Genomic DNA, 23,003 nt, shown 5'->3' with positions numbered 1-23,003 from the left:
GAGACACTGTCCACTAACAGTCACCTTACAGGCAATACAATGGCACTAAATTCATACCTTTCAATAGTTACCCTGAATGTAAATGGGCTCAATGCCCCAATCAAAAGACACAGGCTATCAGATTGGATTCAAAAACAAGATGCATCAATATGCTGTCTGCAAGAGACTCATTTTAGACCCAAAGACACCCCCACATTGAAAGTGAGGGGGTGGAAAACCATTTACCATGCTAATGGACACCAAAAGGAAGCTGGGGCGGCAATCCTTATATCAGAGAAATTAGATTTTAAAACAAAGACTGTAATAAGAGATGAGGAAGGACACTATATCCTACTTAAAGGGTCTGTCGAACAAGAAGATCTAACAATTGTAGATATCTATGCCCCTAACATGGGAGAGCCAGTTATATAAGGCAATTAATAACAAAAGCGAAGAAACACATTGACAACAATACAATAATAGTGGGGAACTTTAACACCCCCCTGACTGAAATGGACAGATCATCTAAGCAAAAGATCAACAAGGAAATAAAGACTTTAAATGACACACTGGACCAAATGGACTTCACAGACACATTCAGAACATTCCATCCCAAAGCAATGGAATACACATTCTTCTCTGGTGCCCATGGAACATTCTCCAAAATTGATCACATCCTAGGTCACATATCAAGTCTCAACTGGTACCAAAAGATTGGGATCATTCCCTGCATATTTTCAGACCACAATGCTTTGAAAGTAGAACTCAATCACAAGAGGAAAGTCAGAAAGAACTCAAATACATGGTGGCTAAAGAGCATCCTACTGAAGAATGAATGGGTCAACCAGGAAATTGAAGAATTAAAAAAATTCATGGAAACCAATGAAAATGAAAACACAACTGTCCAAAATCTTTGGGATACAGCAAAGGCAGTCCTGAGAGGAAAGTATATAGCAATACAAGCCTTTCTCAAGATACAAGAAAGGTCTCAAATACACAACCTTACCCCTACACCTACAGGAGCTGGAGAAAGAACAGCAAATAAAGCCTAAACCCAGCAGGAGAAGAGAAATAATAAAGATCAGAGCAGAAATCAATGAAATAGAAACCAAAAGAACAGTAGAACAGATCAACAAAACTAGGAGCTGGTTCTTTGAAAGAATTAACAAAATTGATAAACCCCTGGCCAGACTGATCAAAAAGAAAAGAGAAATGGCCCAAATCAACAAAATCATGAATGAAAGAGGAGAGATCACAACCACCACCAAAGAAATACAAACAATTATAAGAACATATTATGAGCAACTCTATGCCAGCATATTAGATAACCTGGAAGAAATGGGTGCATTCCTAGAGATGTATCAACTACCAAAATTGAAGCAGGAAGAAATAGGAAACCTGAACAGACCTATAGCCACTAAGGAAATTGAAGCAGTCATCAAAAATCTCCTAAGAAACAAAAGCCCAGGGCCAGATGGCTTCCCAGGGGAATTCTATCAGACATTTAAAGAAGAATTAATACCTATTCTCCTGAAACTGTTCCAAAAAACAGAAATGGAAGGAAAACTTCCAAACTCATTTTATGAGGCCAGCATTACCTTGATCCCCAAATCAGACAAAGACCCCATCAAAAAGGAGAATTACAGACCAATATCCTTGATGAACACGGATGCAAAAATTCTCGCCAAAATACTAGCCAATAGGATCCAACAGTACATTAAAAGGATTATTCACCAGGACCAAGTGGGATGTATCCCTGGGCTGCAAAGATGGTTCAACATCTGCAAATCAATTAACGTGATACAATACATTAACAAAAGAAAGAACAAGAATCATATGATCCTCTCAATAGATGCAGAAAAAGCATTTGACAAAGTACAGCATCCTTTCTTGATCAAAACTCTTCAGAGTATAGGGATAGAGGGTACATACCTCAATATCATAAAAGCCATCTATGAAGAACCTACAGCAAATATCATTCTCAATGGGAAAAGCTGAGAGCTCTTCCCCTAAGGTCAGGAACGCGGCAGGGATGTCCACTCTCACCACTGCTATTCAACATCGTATTAGAAGTCCTAGCCACAGCAATCAGACAACAAAAAGAAATCCAAGGCATCCAAATCAGCAAAGAGGAAGTCAAACTCTCACTCTTCGCAGATGATATGATACTGTATGTGGAAAACCCAAAAGACTCCACCCCAAAACTGCTAGAACTCATACAGGAATTCAGTAAAGTAGCAGGATATAACATCAATGTACAGAAATCAGTGGCATTCCTGTACACCACCACCAAGACAGAAGAGAGACAAATCAAGGAGTCGATCCCATTTACAATTGTACCCAAAACCATAAGATACCTGGTAATAAATTTAACCAAGGAGGCAAAGGATCTGTACTCAGAAAATTATAAAATACTCATGAAAGAAATTGAAGAAGACACAAAGAAATGGAAAAATGTTCCATGCTCATGGTTTGGGAGAACCAACATTGTGAAGACGTCAATGCTACCTAGAGCAATCTACACATTCAATGCAATCCCCATCAAAATACCATCCACTTTTTTCAAAGAAATGGAACAAATAATCCTAAAATTTGTATGGAACCAGAAGAGACCCCGAATAGCCAGAGGAATATTGAAAAGAAAAGCAAAGCTGGCGGCATCACAATTCCGGACTTCCAGCTCTATTACAAAGCTGTCCTCATCAAGACAGTATGGTACTGGCACAAAAACAGACACATCGATCAATGGAACAGAATCGAGAGCCCAGAAATGGACCTTCAAGTCTATGGTCAACTTATCTTTGACAAAGCAGGAAAGAATGTCCAATGGAAAAAAGACAGTCTCTTCAACAAATGGTGTTGGGAAAATTGGACAGCCACATGCGAAGCATGAAACTGGACCATGTCCTTACACCACACACAAAAATAGACTCCAAATGGTTGAAAGACCTAAACGTGAGACAGGAGTCCATCAAAATCCTAAAGGAGAGAGAACACAGGTAGCAACCTCTTCAACCTCAGCCGCAGCAACTTCTTCCTAGAAACATCGCCAAAGGCACGGGAAGCCAGGGCAAAAATGAACTATTGGGACTTCATCAAGATAAAAAGCTTTTGCACAGCAAAAGAAACAGTCCACAAAACCAAAAGACAACCGACAGAATGGGAGAAAATATTTGCAAATGACATATCAGATAAAGGGCTAGTATCCAGAATCTATAAAGAACTTATCAAACTCAACACCCAAAGAACAAAGAATCCAATCAAGAAATGGGCAGAAGACATGAACAGACATTTTTCCAAAGAAGACATCGAAATGGCCAACAGACACATGAAAAAGTGCTCAACATCGCTCGCCATCAGGGAAATCCAAATCAAAACCTCAATGAGATACCACCTCTACGCCAGTCAGAATGGCTAAAATTAACAAGTCAGGGAATGACAGATGTTGGTGGGGATGTGGAGAAAGGGGAACCCTCCTACACTGTTGGTTGGAATGCAAGCTGGTGCAGCCCCTCTGGAAAACAGTATGGAGGTTCCTCAAACAGTTGAAAATAGAGCTACCATATGATCCAGCAATTGCAGTACTGGGTATTTACCCCAAAGATACAAATGTAGGGATCCGAAGGGGTACGTGCACCCCAATGTTTATAGCAGCAATGTCCACAACAGCCAAACTGTGGAAAGAGCCACGATGTCCATTGACAGATGAATGGATAAAGAAGAAGTCGTATATATACAGAATGGAATATTATGCAGTCATCAAAAGGAATGAGATCTTGCCATTTGCAATGACGTGGATGGAACTGGAGGGTGTTATGCTGAGTGAATTAAGTCAATCAGATAAAGACATGTATCATATGACCTCACTGGTACGAGGAATTCTTAATCTCAGGAAACAAACTGAGGGTTGCTGGAGTGGTGGAGGGTGGGAGGGATGGGGTGGCTGGGTGATAGACATTGGGGAGCGTATGTGCTATGGTGAGCACTGTGAATTGTGCAAGACTGTTGAGTCGCAGATTTGTACTTCTGCGACAAATAATGCAACATATGTTAAGAAAATAGAAAAAGAACAAAATAGCAGGAGGGGAAGAATGAGGGGGAGTAAGTCAGAGGGGGAGACGAACCATGAGAGATGATGGACTCTGAAAAACAAACTGAGGGTTCTAGAGGGGAGGAGGGTGGGGGAATGGGTTAGCTTGGTGATGGGTATTCAAGTGGGCACGTTCTGCATGGAGCACTGGGTGTTATGCACAAACAATGAATCATGGAACACTACATCAAAATAATGATTTAAAATATTGTGATTAACATAACAATAAAAAATGGTACCCCTTTGGGAGCTGGCACAGCCCTGTCCTGGGCATTGGTTTTTTTAGAGAAGAATTGAGTTTCCACTCATTTGTACCTGGACTGGGTGCCCTTGTACAGAGTACAGCCTGCACGACAGTTCGGGGCAGCTCTGGCCTTTGGCCTGAGTGCAGTGGGAACGACTTTTAAGTCTGTTTTTGTTATCATTCCCCTGTACCGTCTGTGTCCTGAATCTTTCAGCTTCTCTTCATCTTTAGCTCAACTGAAAATGCACCTTTTGTGCACTAGCGCCTAAACCCCCCACTTGGTCATTTTAGAAGTTCCAGTTACTGGGTAGCTTTGGTCCACTAGTCAGATGATTAGAATGTGACAGAGATGGCAGATCTTTTGTATTTCTTGTCTCCAGAACATGAGTATATAAGTAGAAGTAAGCCATCAATAGCATCTCAGTGACTTATTCATAGTATTTATTAAACAAACATTTTCCAGTCAGGGCATGCAGGGAGCAGCAATGCACCTTGTCCTTCTGTGACGACAGACTAGAACACTGAGTTGCTGACTAGTTCTGAGTAATTTTAGCCCTGAATTCTGTCTAGCCCCGTGTCACTGCTGAGGTGATGTCAGAGCACCATGCCTTCTCCTGGCTGTTTGATTATTCTCCAGGCGTCATGGGTACTGACCCAGTAAACCTTGATTCTACTCACCCAGACCATTTTTTAAAAAAGAAACATTGGTAACGAAACACTTCTCTCTCACTGAAAATGCTCCCTGAGTAGAAACTGCTTATCAGTTGCAGTATCCTGCATCCATCTGCAGCTCTGCTCTGTCCTGGGTGGGACGGCTAGCCTGGGAAAACTGAAGCACAGTATGTGGGCCTTTTGGGCCTTCCTCACTTTAAGTGGTTGTTTTTTCTCCTAGGACTTCTCTGCTTGCTCCTGGCATCAGTTTGGGTCTTTTTCTTATCCTTACCTGCAGGCACACTGATCTCTGGGAGGGAATTACTGGGTAAACCAGGTGTTAGCTGATAATGACAAAAGATTTACCTCCTCATGGGGTGCTGGCATTTTAAATTGAGGACTTGCCCCAAATGAATGAGATTGTGATCATTGAAAGAAAAGTAGTGATCTTTTGGCACTTTATGAATCAGTGCCTCCGTTTCTCCAGGCTAGGCTTAATTTGTGGTACTTAAAAATAACCAAAATTTCAGGAGACCTAGAGGCCAGTCAGATTGTACCTAATGACATTTTATTCTCTGTTTGGACAGTGCACTGCATTCATGCAGTTCCGCACATCTTTTAGATGTCTGACACCATCTGTGCAATCAATATCTTCCTTGTTGACTCTGCACAAATCTTGGAGTCAGGGTGGTTAAGGAGGGTTTGCTCAAAAGTCACCCCTGTTCATTGTGCTCTAGATCGTTCTACACACTACCCTGAGGTGGATAGGGTTGGTGATGAGGACAGTGTATTGATCTCATCAGCAGCAACTTTAACTGTAGACATGCTCTGTTTTTTAGTAGCACATAAAGCCGCATGCTGCCACAGTGTTAAACTGAGATTTCTCACAGAAAATTTGCAAGCACTACATCTTTTTAAGGCAGTGATGTGAGATTTGTCCTTCTGAAGTAAAGGAATTAACCAGATCTTGATGAGCTTTACTTGGGCTTGACAATAGTTAAGTCACTAATTATTATTTTCATCTTTTTTAAGCAAAGAGAAATAATTCACTAAACACCTTAGTTATTAAAGGAAGGTTACATGAAAGGGAATTGAATTAAGTGTCTCTTAAAGGAGAGAGTTGCTTAATAGACTTAAAGGAATAGAATTGCCTCAATTTGAACAGGCATCTCTGCCAAATGTTCTTTAGTTCAACAGTATGCATGTATGTTTCAAAGTCTACGATTTGCCAAGTCATGTGTTACAAGCTGAGGTCATAAAGATGGAGACCAGGCATTTTTTTTTTTCTCTCTAGAAACTGCTTCTATAGTGCAAAAGGCAGAATTCTAGAAGTCTGGACTTCAGTTTCCTCAGCTGTAAAATGGGGATAATAGTAAAACCACATGTAGGTGAGTGAGGATTAAGTGAGGTAATATTGCAAAACTATGAAGACACTGCCTGGTACATAGTAAGTGCTATGTAAGTGTTTCAACAAAATAGATAAACTAGAGGATGTTAACGTTTGTTAAGAACATAGTATGAGAATGTAGGCATAAACAAAGTATGAAAACTCTGGAAGTTGGGGAGCGTATGTGCTATGGTGAGTACAGAGTACAGAAGATTTTGGTGGGAGTGTGATGGTGGGGAGTGGCTCCACTGAGGAGTTGAGACTTCATCTGGGTCTTGAATGATGAGTAAGAGTTCAGCATATAGAGAAATAGGTAAGGGAATTTCCAGAAATGGGAGCAGCAGAAGCTGTCTTGTAACTCAAAGAGCCCAGTCTAGAAGATTCTGCCCAAAGGCTGGTACCAAGGCCGGTACCTTGGTACCTCACCCCACTGAGCCTGTTGGTACTGGGCCTCCTCTGCAGCAGTTGGTACGTGCCTCTTTTTCAACACTGTCTCACCATTTTGCAACACTTTTCTTCTAATATTCATTCCATATTTATTGAACACCATTTTGGTACTGATCCTCATGCTGGATGCAGTCACTACCCTCAGAAACTCCTGGAAAAATAAGGGGCTTTCTATGGAACCAGTGGGTTCCTGTAGGACACTGGCCCACTATAGTTTAAAAATACTGTTGAAAGAATTTAATGCATCTGTATAAAAGAATCCTTCTCATTCCCCTGGCTTTTGACACCTAAGGAATTCTCTTTAATGGTGACAGAGAGATAAAGATATTTCTCATGTTCACTCTTTCTGTGAGCTCAGTTTATATATTCAAAGAGTTGTTCTTTATAGAGCTCAGAGCACCTCAAAAGAAAAAGAATCATTGAATATTATTGATAACAGTTTAGGAAGACTCGAAGGATCTCAGTTTCTTTAACTAAACAACTATATGTTGTAGCTGTTCACAATCTATTTGTAGCTTTTGAAGTCTGCATATATTTTGTCTTCTGTCTGTCCCATTGCTAGGTTCACAGTCTGTATTTTATTTTTTTTTAATTTTATCTATTTATTTGACAGAGATACAGCGAGAGAGGGAACACAAGCAGGGGGAGTGGGAGAGACAGAAGCAGGCTTTCTGCCAAGCAGGGACCCCAATGTGGGGCTAAATCCCAGGACCATGGGAGCATGACCTGAGCCAAAGGCTGCTTAACCACTGAGCCACCCAGGTGCCCCCACAGTCTGTACTTTAAATGTAAGAGACTCTCTGAAGTGGGATTGCAGGATGGAGCAGAGGATGGGGCATGGTACAAGCAGTATCACAAAGCTGCTTGGCAGTTTTCAATCCTAGAAATCCTGTGTTAGGGGAAAAAATTAGCCTGGCAACTGTTCTTTAAAACAATCCAAAATTTCTTATTTTGCCCTGTTGTGGTTGTAGACATGAGTTTTATTCATAACTACTTCAGTTACAGCGGAAAACTCAAATATTTAAAATAAGATAATAAAGAGTTGTGGTCACATGATGAGATGTGCATTTTATAAAGATCTCTGACCAAGATAAGGAATGTGTGGGAGGGGTGGTGTGTGGGGTGCAGGTGGATGGTGATGAATACTGGCAGCAAAAGACCAACAAGGAGATGACTTCAATAATTTGCCCGGGAAGTTGTAAGAATGTGTACTGTGAGGCAGCAGTGGTGAGAATGAAGAGAAGGAAAAGCACAAGAGAGATTTTCTTTTCAGGTAGGATTGACAGGATCTGGTGACTGAGTGTGGGAAAGAGAGAAAATGGCCTATGGGGACTCTGAGCTTTCTGGCTTGGGTAATCAATGTGGTATTGTTCATGGGAAGAGGATGAGAGGTAGAGAAACTGGTTTGGAAAGAAAGGTGATTTCAATTTTGGATGTGTGGAGTTTAGAATACCTGTGAGATATGTATGGAAAGACATGTCTATAGGCACTTGGATAAACAGACTCAATTAAAGAGCTGAAAACGGAACTAGGAGGGACAGCACATAAATCCTGTTGATGCTTTTGACGCTAGATGAAATTGCCCAAGGATCAAGGGATGAGTGAAACTTAGGCAGTTGATTTTGTGTATATATTCACATGACCTTGGAGCACTTATAAGGTCCTTATAAATACATTAGCAAATAAGGGGAAAAAGTCTTCTGTGAGGCTCTTTGTTTTGAGTTTTGGTTCAGAATATATGGTCCGTGATAGTAAATGACATCTCAAGGTCCCTTCCCACATGATGATTCTGTGAGGTCTGGATGAACAAAGGGAGGTATTTTTAAGTGAAGCTCTATTTTGCAATTACAACTGTAGAACAGCAGAGAAATCAGACTTTGAGCTGAGATAGCATTTTTTTCTTCTCCCCTCCAATTGAAACTTCCTTTGAATTTGGAAATCTTATCTTTCTTTTCTGGGTCAAGGACTTGAGAAAAAAAGGCTAAGTGAGCTTGGTGCAAAACAGCATGTTCAGATGTTCACATTAATCCCCTTAAACTACTCACCCAGAGAAAGTGAAAGGGAACAAAAGACAAGAATAAAGAAATTTTTCAACAGATGGTTATCTGTTTTGTTTTTTGTTTTTGTTTTTTCCTGTTTAAACTTGGCTACTACAATCACTCTGAAAACAAATCATGCCTCTTTGGTAAGTGAATAATCGGTATTAATGGCTTCTCTTGTCCTAGCCATTAAACTCCACTCTCCCCCCACCCCATCTTTGTGGAAAATATTGAATATTCTCAGGATTCCAGTTTCTTTTGGTTGTTCAAAACCTGTTTAAAGGTACCTGAGTATAATGATCCTTTAAGAATCTATAAGCGAAATAAGTCAGTCAGAGAAAGGCATGTGTCATACGATCTCACTGATATGAGGAATTCTTAATCTCAGGAAACAAACTGAAGGTTGTTGGAGTGGTGGGGGGGTGGGAGGGATGGGGTGGCTGGGTGATAGACATTGGGGAGGGTATGTGCTATGGTGAGCGCTGTGAATTGTGTAAGACTGATGAATCACAGACCTGTACCTCTGAAACAAATAATACATTATATGTTAAAAAAAAAATAGTAGGAAGGGAAAAATGAAGGGGGGGATATCGGAGGGGGAGACAAACCATGAGAGACTATGGACTCCGAGAAACAAACTGAAGGTTCTAGAGGGGAGGGGGGTGTGGGGATGGGTTAGCCTGGTGATGGGTATTAATGAGGGCAAGTATTGAATGGAGCACTGGGTGTTATACACAAACAATGAATCATGGAACACTACATCAAAAACTAATGATGTAATGTATGGTGACTAACATAACATGAAATAAAATTAAAAAAAGAAACAAAAAATCTATATGCTGAAAACAGGGAGGCAAATAATAAGAGACTCTTAACTATAGGAAACTGAGGGTTGTTGGAGGGGAGGTTGGTGGGGAAATGGGGTACTTGGGTGATGGGCATTAAGGAGGGCACTTGAAACGTAATGAGCACTGGGTATTGTATGCAACTGATGAGTCACTAAATTCTACCTTTGAAACTAATACCAAAAAAAAAAATCTATAAGCCAAATGATAGTGGGACTGTTTGATTAATAATCTGTTTAATTTTATGAAAAAATCTTTGGACTCTTAACAGATAAATCAGCATATGACATAAATACTCAATTTCAGAAAATAGTGCAAATTAAGATTTAGGCATGCTTCTTTCATACCAGCAATCAGAGATCTAAAATTTAAACAAAATTGAAGGTACATTTAAAATCTCATTCAACACTAACAATGAGACAGAAGAAAGAGAAATTAAGGAGTTGATCCCATTTACAATTGCAGCCAAAACTATAAGATACCTAGGAATAAACCTAACCAAAGAGACAAAGGATCTGTACTCTGAAAACTATAGAACACTCATGAAAGAAACTGAGAAAGACACAAAGAAATGGAAAAACATTCCATGCTCATGGATTAGAAGAACAAATATTGTTAAAATATCTATGCTACCTAGAGCAATCTACACAGTGCAATCCCTATCAAAATACCATCAACTTTTTTCACAGAGCTGGAACAAATAGCCCTAAAATTTGTATGGAACCAGAAAAGACCCTGAATAGCCAAAGGAATATTGAAAAAGAAAACCAAAGCTGGTGACATCACAATGCTGGACTTCAAGCTCTATTACAAAGCTGTAATCATCAAGACAGTATGGTACTGGCACAAAAACAGACACATAGAAAGCAGGAAAGAATATCCAATGGAAAAAAGACAGTCTCTTCAACAAATGGTGTTGGGAAAATTGGACAGCCACATGCAGAAGAATGAAACTGGACCATCTCCTTGCACCACACACAAAAATAGACTCAAAATGGATGAAAGACCTAAACGTGAGACAGGAATCCATCAAAATCCTAGAGGAGAACTACAGGCAGCAACCTCTGTGACCTCAGCGGCAGCAAATTCTTGCTAGACACATCTCCAAAGGCAAGGGAAACAAAGGCAAAAATAAACTTTTGGGACTTCATCAAGATACAAAGCTTTTACACAGCAAAGGAAACAATCAACAAAACCAAAAGACAACTGACAGAATGGGAGGACATTTGCAAATGACATATCAGATAAAGGGCTAGTATCCAAAATCGATAAACAACTTAAACTCAATACCCAAAGAACAAATAATCCAATCAAGAAATGGGCAGAAGACATGAACAGACATTTCTGCAAAGAAGATATCCAAATGGCCAACAGACACATGAAAAAATATTCAACATCACTCGGGATCAGGGAAATACAAGTCAAAACCACAATTAGATACCCCTCACACCAGTCAGAATGGCTAAAATTAACAAGTCCAGAAACAACAGATGTTGACAAGGATGTGGAGAAAGGGGAACCCTCCTACACTGTTGGTGGGAATGCAAGCTGGTGCAGCCCCTCTGGAAAACAGTATGGAGGTTCCTCAAACAGTTGAAAATAGAGCTACCATACGATCCAGCAATTGTAGTACTGGGTATTTACCCCAAAGATACAAATGAAGTGATCCGAAGGGCCATATGCATCCCAATGTTCATAGCAGTAATGCCCACAATAGCCAAAATGTGGAAAGAGCCAAGATGTCCATTGACAGATGAATGGATAAAGATGTGGTGTGTGTGTGTATACACACACACACACTGGAATATTACTCAGCCATTGAAAAAAAATGAAATCTTGCCATTTACAATGACATTGGATGGAACTAGAGGGTATTATGCTAAGCAAAATAAGTCAGAGAAAGACAATTATATGATCTCACTGATATGTGGAATTTAAGAAACAAGGCAGAGGATCATAGGAGAAGAGAGGCAAAAATAAAACAAGATGAAACCAGAGAGGGAGACAAACCATAAGAGACTCTTAATCATGGGAAGCAAACTGAGGGTTGCTGGAGGGGAGTGGGGTGGGGGGATGGGATAACTGGGTGATGGACTTTAAGGAGGGCATGTGATGTAATGAGCACTGGGTACTATGTAAGACTGAAGAATCACAGACCTGTTCCTCTGAAACCAGTAATACATTATATGTTAGTAAAAAAAAAAAAAAATCTCAGTTAAAAAAGTTAAAAATAGAACTACCCTACAACCTAGCAATTGTACTACTAGGTATTTATCCAAAGGATATAGAAATAACCATTTGAAGGGGCACCCCAATTGTTGTATAAACCCCGTTGTTTATACAACGTCTACAATAGCCAAATTATGGAAAGAGCCCAGATGTCCATCAGCAGATGAATGGATAAAGATGTGGTGTATATATATATATATATATATGTGTGTGTGTGTGTGTACACACACACACACACACACACACACACACACACACTGGAATATTACTCAACCATCAAAAAGCATGATAGCTTGCCATTTGCAGTGATGTGGATGGAACTATAGAGGGAATTATGCTAAGTGAAATAAGAGACAAATACCATATTATTTCATTCATATGTGGAATTTAAGAAATAAGACATGAACAAAGGGAAAGGGAAGGAAAAATAAAAACAGAGAGGGAGGCAAATGGTAAGAGACTCTTAACCATAGGAAACAAACTGAGGGTTGCTAGAAGGGAGATGGGTGGGGGGGATAGGGTAACTGGGTGATGGGCATTAAGGAGGGCACTTGATGTAATGAGTACTGGGTATTATATGCAACTGATGAATCACTAAGTTCTACCCCTGAAATTAGTAATACAGTATATGTTAATTAAATTTAAATAAAAAATTAATAAAATAAAATCTTATTCAATTACAAAAACCTTTTATGGATAAAACTCAATGCTAAAAAGTAGGCAGTGACTTTTTTTTTTACTTGGATTGCAATGGAAGTTGGCAAAGTGGTTTTATAAGTAACAAAGTAATATTCTTAGAGTAAAAAAAAGTTAATACTATTTGACTCGGCAACCCAAATTCTCTGAAGTTTAAGGAAATATTCTAAAAGAAAAACAAAATGCACATACTTGAAATTTTCCAATGTAGTATTATCTATGAGAGCAATTGGAAAGAAACAAAGTATCTCAAATGATTCAAAATTCACTTTAGAAATTATAACTCTTGACTCAGTATAATGTTAAAATTACTAAAGTTGGTAATCATTAAGACTGTAAGGAAACAGGAAAACTGGTTGGTAGACACTTAAGGGGAAGAAATAATATAAAGAAGGAAACTTTATTTTATACCTTGTAATTCCAACCACAAGGAAAAATATTTTGCTGTTTGTGTTTCTCTTTGGCCAGAAATGAACTCTTCACAGCTAGCAGCTCTGTCTTCATCATCATTATTGCTCTAGCGTTCAGTAAATGTTTGCTGAATTGAACCCAATCTGTGCAAATCTGATATGTGCAAATGAAATGGGTGGGGGAATTTAAATGAACTTTTAACTTAAAAATTCCCTAATGTCACTTCATACTATATGTAGGACACAAAGATCTATAAGATATATGTCAATTTTTCAAAGATAATTTGAGGAAAAAAGTACATTCCATGAAACCATCATAAAAATACATTTTAAAGGAAATATTTATGTATTTTATACTGGATTCCAGGTACAAATACTATATTCTGGATATGCTACTATGATATTCTGGATATTAGTATTCTTAAATTTTTAAAAATTTTTAATTTTATTATGTTAGTCACCATACAGTACATCATTAGTTTTTGATGTAGTGTTCCATGATTCATTGTTTGCGTATAACACCCAGTGCTCCATGCAGTACGTGCCCTCTTTAATACCCATCACCGGGCTAACCCATCCCCCCCACCCCTCTCCCCTCTAAAACTGTCAGTTTGTTTCTCAGAGTCCATAGTCTTTCATGGTTCGTCTCCCCCTCCGATTTCCCCCCCTTCATTTTTCCCTTCCTTCTCCTAATGTCCTCCATTCTATTCCTTATGTTCCACAAATAAGTGAAACCATATGATAATTGACTTTCTCTGCTTGACTTACTTCACTTAGCATAATCTCCTCCAGTCCCATCCATGTTGATGCAAAAGTTGGGTATTCATCCTTTCTGATGGCTGAGTAATATTCCAGTGTATATATGGACCACATCTTCTTTATCCATTCATCTGTTGAAGGGCATCTCGGGTCTTTCCACAGTTTGGCTATTGTGGACATTGTTGCTGTGAACATTGGGGTGCATAGGGCCCTTCTTTTCACTACATCTGTGTCTTTGGGGTAAATACCCAGGAGTGCAATTGCTGGGTCATAGAGTAGCTCTGTTTTTAGTTTTTTGAGGAACCTCCACACTGTTTTCCAAAGTGGCTGTACCAACTTGCCTTCCCACCAACAGTATAAGAGGGTTCCCCTTTCTCCACAACCTCTCCAACATTTGTTGTTTCTTGCCTTGTCAGTTTTTGCCATTCTAACTGGTGTAAGATGGTATCTCAATGTGATTTTGATTAGCATTTTCCTGAGGGCTAATGATGATGAACATTTTTCCATGTGTCTGTTAGCCATCTGTATGTCTTCTTTGGAGAAGTGTCTGTTCATGTCTTCTGCCCATTTTTTGACTTGATTATTTGTTTTTTGGGGGTTGAGTTTGAGAAGTTCTTTATAGATCTTAGATATCAGCCCTCTGTCTGTAGTGTCATTTGCAAAAATCTTCACCTTGGAATAAACCTAACCAAAGAGGTAAAGGATCTATACTCTAGGAACTATAGAACACTCATGAAAGATATTGAAGAAGACACAAAAAGATGGAAAAATATTCCATGCTCATGGATCGGAAGAATAAACATTGTTAAAATGTCTATGCTGCCGGGGCACCTGGCTGGCTCAGTCTTTGAGAGTCTGCCTTCAGCTCAGGTCATGATCCCGGGGTCCTGGGATCGAGCCCCACTTTGGGCTCCCTGCTCAGTGGGAAGCCTGCTTCTCCCTCTCCCACTCCCCCTGCTTGTGTTCCCTCTCTCTCTATGTCTCTGTCTGTCAAATAAATAAAATCTTTAAAAAATAATAAAATAAAAAATCTTTTTAAAAGAAGTCTATGCTGCCCAGAGCAATCTCTACCTTCAACACCATTCTGATCAAAATACCAGTAGCATTTTTCAAAGTGCTGGAACAATCCTTAAATTTGTATGGGATCAGAAAAGACCGCGAATTGCCAAAGAAATGTTGAAAAAGAAAAACAAAGCTGGGGTCATCATGTTGCCTGAGAGAGGGAACACAGGCAGGGGGAGTGGGAAATGGAGAAGCAGGCTTCCCACCGAGCAGGGAACCCGATACAGGGCTCAATCCCAGGACCCTGGGATCATGACCTGAGCTGAAGGCAGACGCTCAACGACTGAGCCACCCAGGTGCCCCGGCAGCATAGACATTTTAACAATGTTTATTCTTCCGATCCATGAGCATGGAATATTTTTCCATCTTTTTGTGTCTTCTTCAATATCTTTCATGAGTGTTCTATAGTTCCTAGAGTATAGATCCTTTACCTCTTTGGTTAGGTTTATTCCAAGGTGAAGATTTTTGCAAATGACACTACAGACAGAGGGCTGATATCTAAGATCTATAAAGAACTTCTCAAACTCAACCCCCAAAAAACAAATAATCAAGTCAAAAAATGGGCAGAAGACATGAACAGACACTTCTCCAAAGAAGATATACAGATGGCTAACAGACACATGGAAAAATGTTCATCATCATTAGCCCTCAGGGAAATTCAAATCAAAATCACATTGAGATACCATTTCAAGCTACATTACAAAGCTTTGATCCCCAAGACAGCATGGTACTGGCACAAAAACAGACACATAGACCGATGGAACAGAACAGAGAGCCCAAATATGGACCCTCAACTCTATGGTCAACTAATCTTTGACAAAACAGGAAAAAATATGCATTGGAAAAAAGACAGTCTCTTCAATAAATGGTGCTGGGAAAATTGGACAGCTATATACAGAAGAATGAAACTCGACCATTCTCTTACCATACACAAAGATAAACTCAAAATGGATGGAAGATCTCAGTGTGAGACAGGAATCCATCAAAATCCTAGAGGAGAACATAGGAACCTCTTCGACATTGGCCACAGCAACTTCTTTCAAGAAACGTCTCCAAAGGCAAGGGAAACAAAAGCAAGAATGAACCTTTGGGACTTAATCAAAATAAAAAGCTTCTGCACAGCAAAAGAAACAGTCAACAAAACAAAGAGGCAACCCACGGAATGGGAGGAGATTTTTGCAAATGGATACTAGTATTCTAATTCTAGAATATAGATAATCACACTTAAAAAATGTATTCTCTATTTATTGGGTAATAATAGACCACAAAACACAACATGTTAACTGGTAAGTGAAGTTTCATACCACACATGCAGTTCTTTTTTGGAGGTTGGGAGGAGGACATGGGGGAGAGGCAAAGGGAGATGGGGAGAAAGAATCTTAAGCAGGCTCCACACCCAGCGCAGAGCCCATGGTGGGGTTTCATCCCATGACCCTGAGATCATGACCTAAGCCAAAATCAAGAGTTGGGCGCTTAACCGACTGAGGCACCCAGGAGCCCAACCATACATGCAGTTCTATAAAAAACAAATACTAGTAATGCATTCCAGAAAGATGGTTAATTTTAAAGCAAGTTAAGTTATATACATTTAAAGAACTCCTCTATATTACATGTATTACATACAGTTAGAACTGATAGATCCCTACAGCGGGTACAAAGTAAGCTGGCACAGAAAAAAGGAGTGACTTCTTTTGCAGGAACCCTCATTGCTATTGACATTAAGCTGGATAATTTTTTGTTGCAAGGTGGGAGTATGGGGCTGTTAAGTGAATTGTAGGATGTTTATCTGCATTCCTTGTCTTTGTCAACTAGATGCCAGTAGCACCTTCCCTCGATTGTGTCAACAAAAGTTTTTTTATGCATTGCCTAATGTCCCCTGGGGATCCAAATCACTTCTGGACAAATATTAAAGGATGTAGGAAAGACATTAGGGTTCGAAGCTGACAGCCAAGAAAGAATTCTTGAGACACCTTTTGTGCAAAAACGTGCTTTTATAAAAGCACAGGGGCAGGACCTGTGGGCAGAAAGAGCTGCACTTGGTGTCATGAGGAGTGGCTGATTATATACTTTCAAGTTGAGAGGGGGTTAGGGATAGTGTTAAGTCTCTAAGGAATTTTGAAAGCAAGGTTTCCAGGAACTTGAGGTGGCTAGCTATTGTTAGGAAAAGGTCATTTATTACCGTCTTAGTCATGAGACCCTCCTGATGTATATTGGTGGGTCATATGCTTGGGGGATGATTGCCAACATGTATCTTGGGAGGTAGAGATAAAGGAAGTTTCCAAAGGAATTTTTGTGTGTTAAAGTAGACTCACAGGATCCTGGGGGTTGGGCTAAGATTGCCTTTTGCCCTCAGCAAAGTATTAGCATCCAGGCAGCTGATTCCTAGAGGAATGGCACTCTGCCTGTTTCAAGGAAATGTGAATGGGCTATAAGTAGTAAGGAAATTTAATTTTTCTTTTGCCTTTGTTTCCCATATCATTAAGTATTTCAGTAAAAATGAACATATGTATGTAATCAGTATATAACAAACAGAAAAATTTAATTTGAATAGAAATATAGCAGTGCCTCCATTGCTTTGACTCATGGATTATGGTAGGAACAGATTTAGATCTAGATCTAATATGTTCCAGGTATAACCTAATTTTCATCTCAAGGTGGTGGGACTCTGTTACAAAAATTATTGCTAATATGAACTTCACAGTGGTGATATTTTGTGTTTTGCTTTGGTTATTCTAGTTCTGGTCTTAAGTGCTTGCCCTCCATGCAAAATAACTCAGTTGATGCAAAGTCACTTTCAGATTTTTCCCTCTCTTTCTCATCCACCTTTGCTTTCTATTTTTCTTTGTTTTCTATTTTTTGTGTGTGTGAAAAATTGCATCTCATATTCTGGTACATACTATAATTTTAGAGATGTGATTTTAAAAATGTCAACTATATGCTGTCTCCCTCCAGATTGTTCATGGAGATGTTTTTCTGCCTGTGGACATAGGAGCATCTTTCTCCCAGACCCTCAGCCATCAGAACCCTTCTATCCTGTGGGAGTTATAAAGAACATAGATTTTGTTCAAAAAAGAAGGAAAACCTTGAAGTCACCTAGGCATTATTGAAACTCTGTTTCTGAAATAAATCAGCCAAGTATCCTTAGAAAGCCTCTTAATCTCTAAAACTCACTTATTTTTAAAAACTGGGTTAATAATATGACATTATATGGTTTTGGGAGGAGCTAAAACAGTGATTTTCATGAACAACCTAGCTCTGCACCCGGGCATATCATAGCAATCATGGTAGTTTCCTTCATATCTTCTTTCTTCTATGAAAGATGCTTCATTATATGAAGCCCCAGTGCCTTCTAAAGCAGCCCATGCCCTGCTGTATTCATTTGCTTGGGCTGCCATAACAAAGGACCACAAACTGAGTGACTTAACAGAAATGTATTTACTCACAGTTTGGAAACCTAGAAGTCTAAGACCAAGGTGTCAGAAAGTGAGGTTCCTTCTGAGGCTTTTCTCCTTGGCTTGTATATGGCTGTCTTCTTACTATGTCGTCACATAGTCTTAATTCTGCCTATTGTCTGTATCCAGCTTTCCTCTTAGAAGGATATCAATCTCATGGGATTAGGGCCCTTTCTAATTACCTCATTTAACCTAATTGGCTGTTTAAAGATCCAATCTCTAGATACAATTATATTCTGAGGTACTGGGGGTTTGGACTGGCACATATAAATGTTTGGTGAGACACAGTTCAGCCCATGCCCTGGCCTCTTCACTTTACTATTTTAGATTTTAGGGAAGTATTACAAGGAAAAGTATTTTAGAGAAGTATTCCAAAGAGAGGCTCTGCTAAGATCCCTGCCAAATCTATACCGACAGTCCTTCACCATTTACTCTTGTCTTCATTGTTTCTCCCTATGTGTTTTAAATGTTTTTGCAGTAGTTACAAATTCACACACATAGAAAAAAGATAGAGTTGACATGTTTAATGAATATGCTATTCATTCTTTTAATCTTTTACTCACACATCGAATGGGTCTGTCCACACACATCTATTGAGCATTCACCATGTCCCGGGCATTGCCCTAGGCCTTGGGAGATGAGAATAACACCTTAGGTTTGCCTTTGGGAGCTTAGTCAGGAGAGGAAGGAGGGAGTCAGAGAAAGAGCACTCAGATGGATAATTCTGAAACAATATAGGTGTGCAAAAAGGAGATAAGCACAAGATATTACCTTAAATTTAACAACGGTGTTATTCTAATATTAGAAATGCAATTGGAAAATTTTCTATGAAGAGTGGGGCTGAGAGATAAGGGTTAGGTTTTTGAAACTACAGTTTAGCTAACTCTTACCCATATCCTAGAATAGATCTAACATAGAGTATTAGCTTGTTGTGAGAGTAAAGGTCTGAAGTTTAGCCATTCTGGAAATTGAACTAATCTCTCTGCCTAGGAATAAAATTGACCCCTTCTATTTATAATGGTGTGATTTATACTTATAAATTTATATCTTAGATTTAAAGATAGCATAACTTTAGATGCAGTATCTTAAAATTATGAGTTCATGTATCAAATGCTAATGTGCCAAAATACCAAAAAATACTAAATATGGATACTGAAGAAGTGCCAAGGATATCAGGAGATACAGAATAGCAAGAGTGCTGGAAGGTGGGGATAATAAAGTCAGCATTGAATGTTGGATTCCAAATCACAGTTTCGATTACATGAGCATTAGGTGGGAGGGGTAGTGAGGGGATCTGATTGAAAGGTATCAGGTGGTAAGCAATCCTGGGTCTTCTTTGGGGAACCCTAGGAAAGAGGAGCCCATAAGAAAGACCCAAAAGAGTAAACTACAGTGGGCTTTTATATTATCATAAGGGAGAATATTGCAGTAACCAGGAGCAACAGTCTCTGTGGGTATTTGTAGGGGAAGGAGTAGGTGCTTTCTATAGCCACTGTCCTCAGTGGCTTCTGTGAAGATGGTGGGCATGGGTAAGGAATAAAATTTTTTTAATTTCTAATTTTTTTTTTTTTTAGAGAGGGAAGGGGTGGGGGTCAGAGGGAGAGAGAAGGAGAATTGCAAGTAGGCTCCTTGCCCAGTGTGGAGCCTGACATGAGCCGAAATCAAGAGTTGGATGCTCAACTGATGGAGCCACCCAGGTGCCCTGAGAATTAAAATTTTAATTATTTTTAAAGAGCAGTCTTAGGTTCACAGGAGAATTGAGAAGATATAGATATCTCCTATATGTCCCGTGGCCCCCCAATACACATAACCTCCCCCATTATATCAGCATCATTCACTAGAGTGGTATATTTGTTAATAATTGACAAAACCTACCTTGATATGCATCATTATCACCCAGAATCCATAGTTTACATTGGGGTTCATTCCTAGTGTATAATGATATATATCTACCTTTATAGTACCGTATAGAGTAGTTTCAGTGCCCTAAAAATTCTCTGTGCTCCACCTATTCATCCCTTTCTCTTCACTAACCCTGGGAAACCATTGATTTTTTTTTTAAGATTTTATTTATTTGAGGGGCACCACGCATTGGGCTCCCTGCTCTGCGGGCTCTCCCTCTCCCACTCCCCCTGCTTGTGTTCCCTCTCTCACTGTCTCTCTCTCTCTCTCTGTCAAATAAATAAAATTAAAAAAAAAAGATTTATTTGAGAGAGAGTGTGAGCAGGAGCAGGGGGAGGGGTAGACGGAGAAGCCCCAAGGGGCTCCATCACAGGGTCCTGGGATCATGACCTGAGCTGAGGACAGATGCTTAGCCGACTAAGCCACCCAGGTGCCCCAACCATTGATCTTATTGTCTTTATAGTTTTGCCTTTCCTAGAATGCTATAGAGTTGGAATCATACAGTGTGTAACTTTTAAAGATTATTTTCTTTCAATCAGTAATATGCTTTGATTCTTCCATGTATTTTCATAGCTTAATCATTTCTTTTTAGTGTTGAAGAACATTCTATTGCCTGGATGTATCACAGATTATTTATCCATTCACGTACTGAAGGATGCCTTGGTTGCTTCCAAGTTTTGGCAATTATGAATAAAACTGCTATAAACATCCATGTGCAGGTTTTTGTGTGAACATAAGTCTTTAGCTCCTTTGGGTAAATACTAACCATGATTACTGGATTATGTGATAAAAGTATATTTAGTTTAGTTTTTTTTTTTCAGATTTTTATTTATTAGAGAGGGAGTGAGAGATCACAAGCAGGGGGAGTGGCAGAGGGACAGAGAGAAGCAGGAGAGCCCAATGTTGGGCTTGATCTCAGGATGCTGGGATCATGACCTGAGCCAAAGGCACTTAACAACTGAACCACCCAGGTGTCCCAAACATATATTTAGTTTTTTAAGAACCAACCAAACTTTCTTCCAAAGTGGCTGGACGATTCTGCATTCCCATGAACATTATAAATAGTTTCTGTTGCTCCACATCCTCACCAGCATTTGTCGGTCAGTGTTCTTGATTTTGGTCCTTACAATAGATGTGTGGTGGTATCTCATTGTTTTAATTTGCATTTCTTTGACAACATATGATGTGGAGCATCTTTTTATATGCTCATTTGCTATCAGAAACCAATTTTGAGTGAGTTTTACAAAAGCTCTGCTTTACCTTGTCATGGAAAAGAGGCTGCCCGTCATTTCTTCTGAGACCTAGAAAGCTATGAAGAATTGTGGATGTCCCTAGAAGCGGTAGTTATTTTCAAGCACCACAATTATCAGTGAGTAATTGTTATCTATAAAGGCAGTTGTAGTTTGCTTCAGCTGAAAATGTCCTTACTCTCACCTTTCAAATCGATCTATTCCTGAGTGGCAGCCAGACATGCCTAGTTTGGCTCTTTTACCTTTTACAGGAAGTCCCGGGTAGGTAAATCAGTTTCTATTTTATTGCAGGATCTGGAAACAGGCAGACCTATAGGAGAATAGCTGAGGGTGGTCAGGGGTGAGAAGGGCTCTGACTGGCTCTCTGCATAATTTAATTACTATGGGCATTGAGTTTTATTCCTATGGAAAGGTATAGACACTGCTGTTGGTTTAATCATGATGTTCTGAAACTTGACTGGTTGTTTGCAAAATATTTTGAGCACCTTGGAAAAGTGGCGTCATTTGTGTACAAAATATTACTAAATGTATGGTTTGCCAAATAATTCAGAGAAAGGTTCAGCTGACTTTCTTTGCTTTGCTGATTTAGAAGCTTTTTCTTCAAAGTAGAAGTAATGATTTTTTTGCTTAAATGTAGCTCTGGGCACAGTTTCAAATTTTCAGCATGTTTTTGGCTTCTAATAATTTACATCAGCTATTCAGCAATTTGGCATTTTTGTTGATTTTTTTTTCCTAATGCAAAGTGTTATTTGTTAAATGTTCTTCCTGCTGGTAGTAAAATATGGTTACTTTGAATAATGTTGCTACTGTAGGTAAAAGGAAAATAGTTTTGCTGATACCTAAGTAGATGGGAGAGGGGAGACAAAGATGACATTATATATTTTAATAAATATTAGTTGAATACAGACAGAAATCATGTATGTATGTATCCTGTTTGTATGTGTACCTGATAACAATACTTAATGGCATTATTGTACAGTTTATATTCACCAAAAACTCTAAGCCGTAGCACCTCTCCCCCTCTTTTCTTCCCTCCACTTTGCCTCCCTCCTTTCGTTCCACAGATACTTTGTGAGTGCCAGTTATGTGCCAGATGCATATTAGTATCATTCAGGCAATGCTTGCTCTTCTTAAAAGCTACATAGAATCATCTGTTTTTAAAATAGGGAAACTCAAATTTCATGGTTTAATCACTTGACCAGGGTCAATAGTTATTGAACAGTTACTCTGTGTCACTTTGTATATTCTAAAGAAATAGGAGAGTTCAGATACTGATCTTAAGGAGATTTATAACCTTAATAGGGAGCCATAAAAATGTCATAAATATATCTATAAAGAAATCCAGTGGGGTAAATAAGTGCAGCAAAAGAAACAGACTATAGAAGATTTGACTCCTCCATTCCAATGATTCTTCAACAGATAAAAATATTTGATTTCTTATTTCAGGATTCACATGGTATTTTTTGCTTATTTCAAGATAAAATATTTTTTAAAACATTTTTGCTTTCGCACTCACACAAGTATTCTTTGGACTAATTTAGGAGAACTAGGACCTGTGCAT

The sequence above is a fragment of the Eumetopias jubatus genome, unplaced genomic scaffold, assembly GCF_037043125.1.
Source record: "Eumetopias jubatus isolate StellerSeaLion01/CBP00866 unplaced genomic scaffold, mEumJub1_p1.0 scaffold_7, whole genome shotgun sequence".
Taxonomy (NCBI): Eukaryota; Metazoa; Chordata; class Mammalia; order Carnivora; family Otariidae; genus Eumetopias; species Eumetopias jubatus.
Note: the sequence above shows the minus strand (reverse complement) of the source record.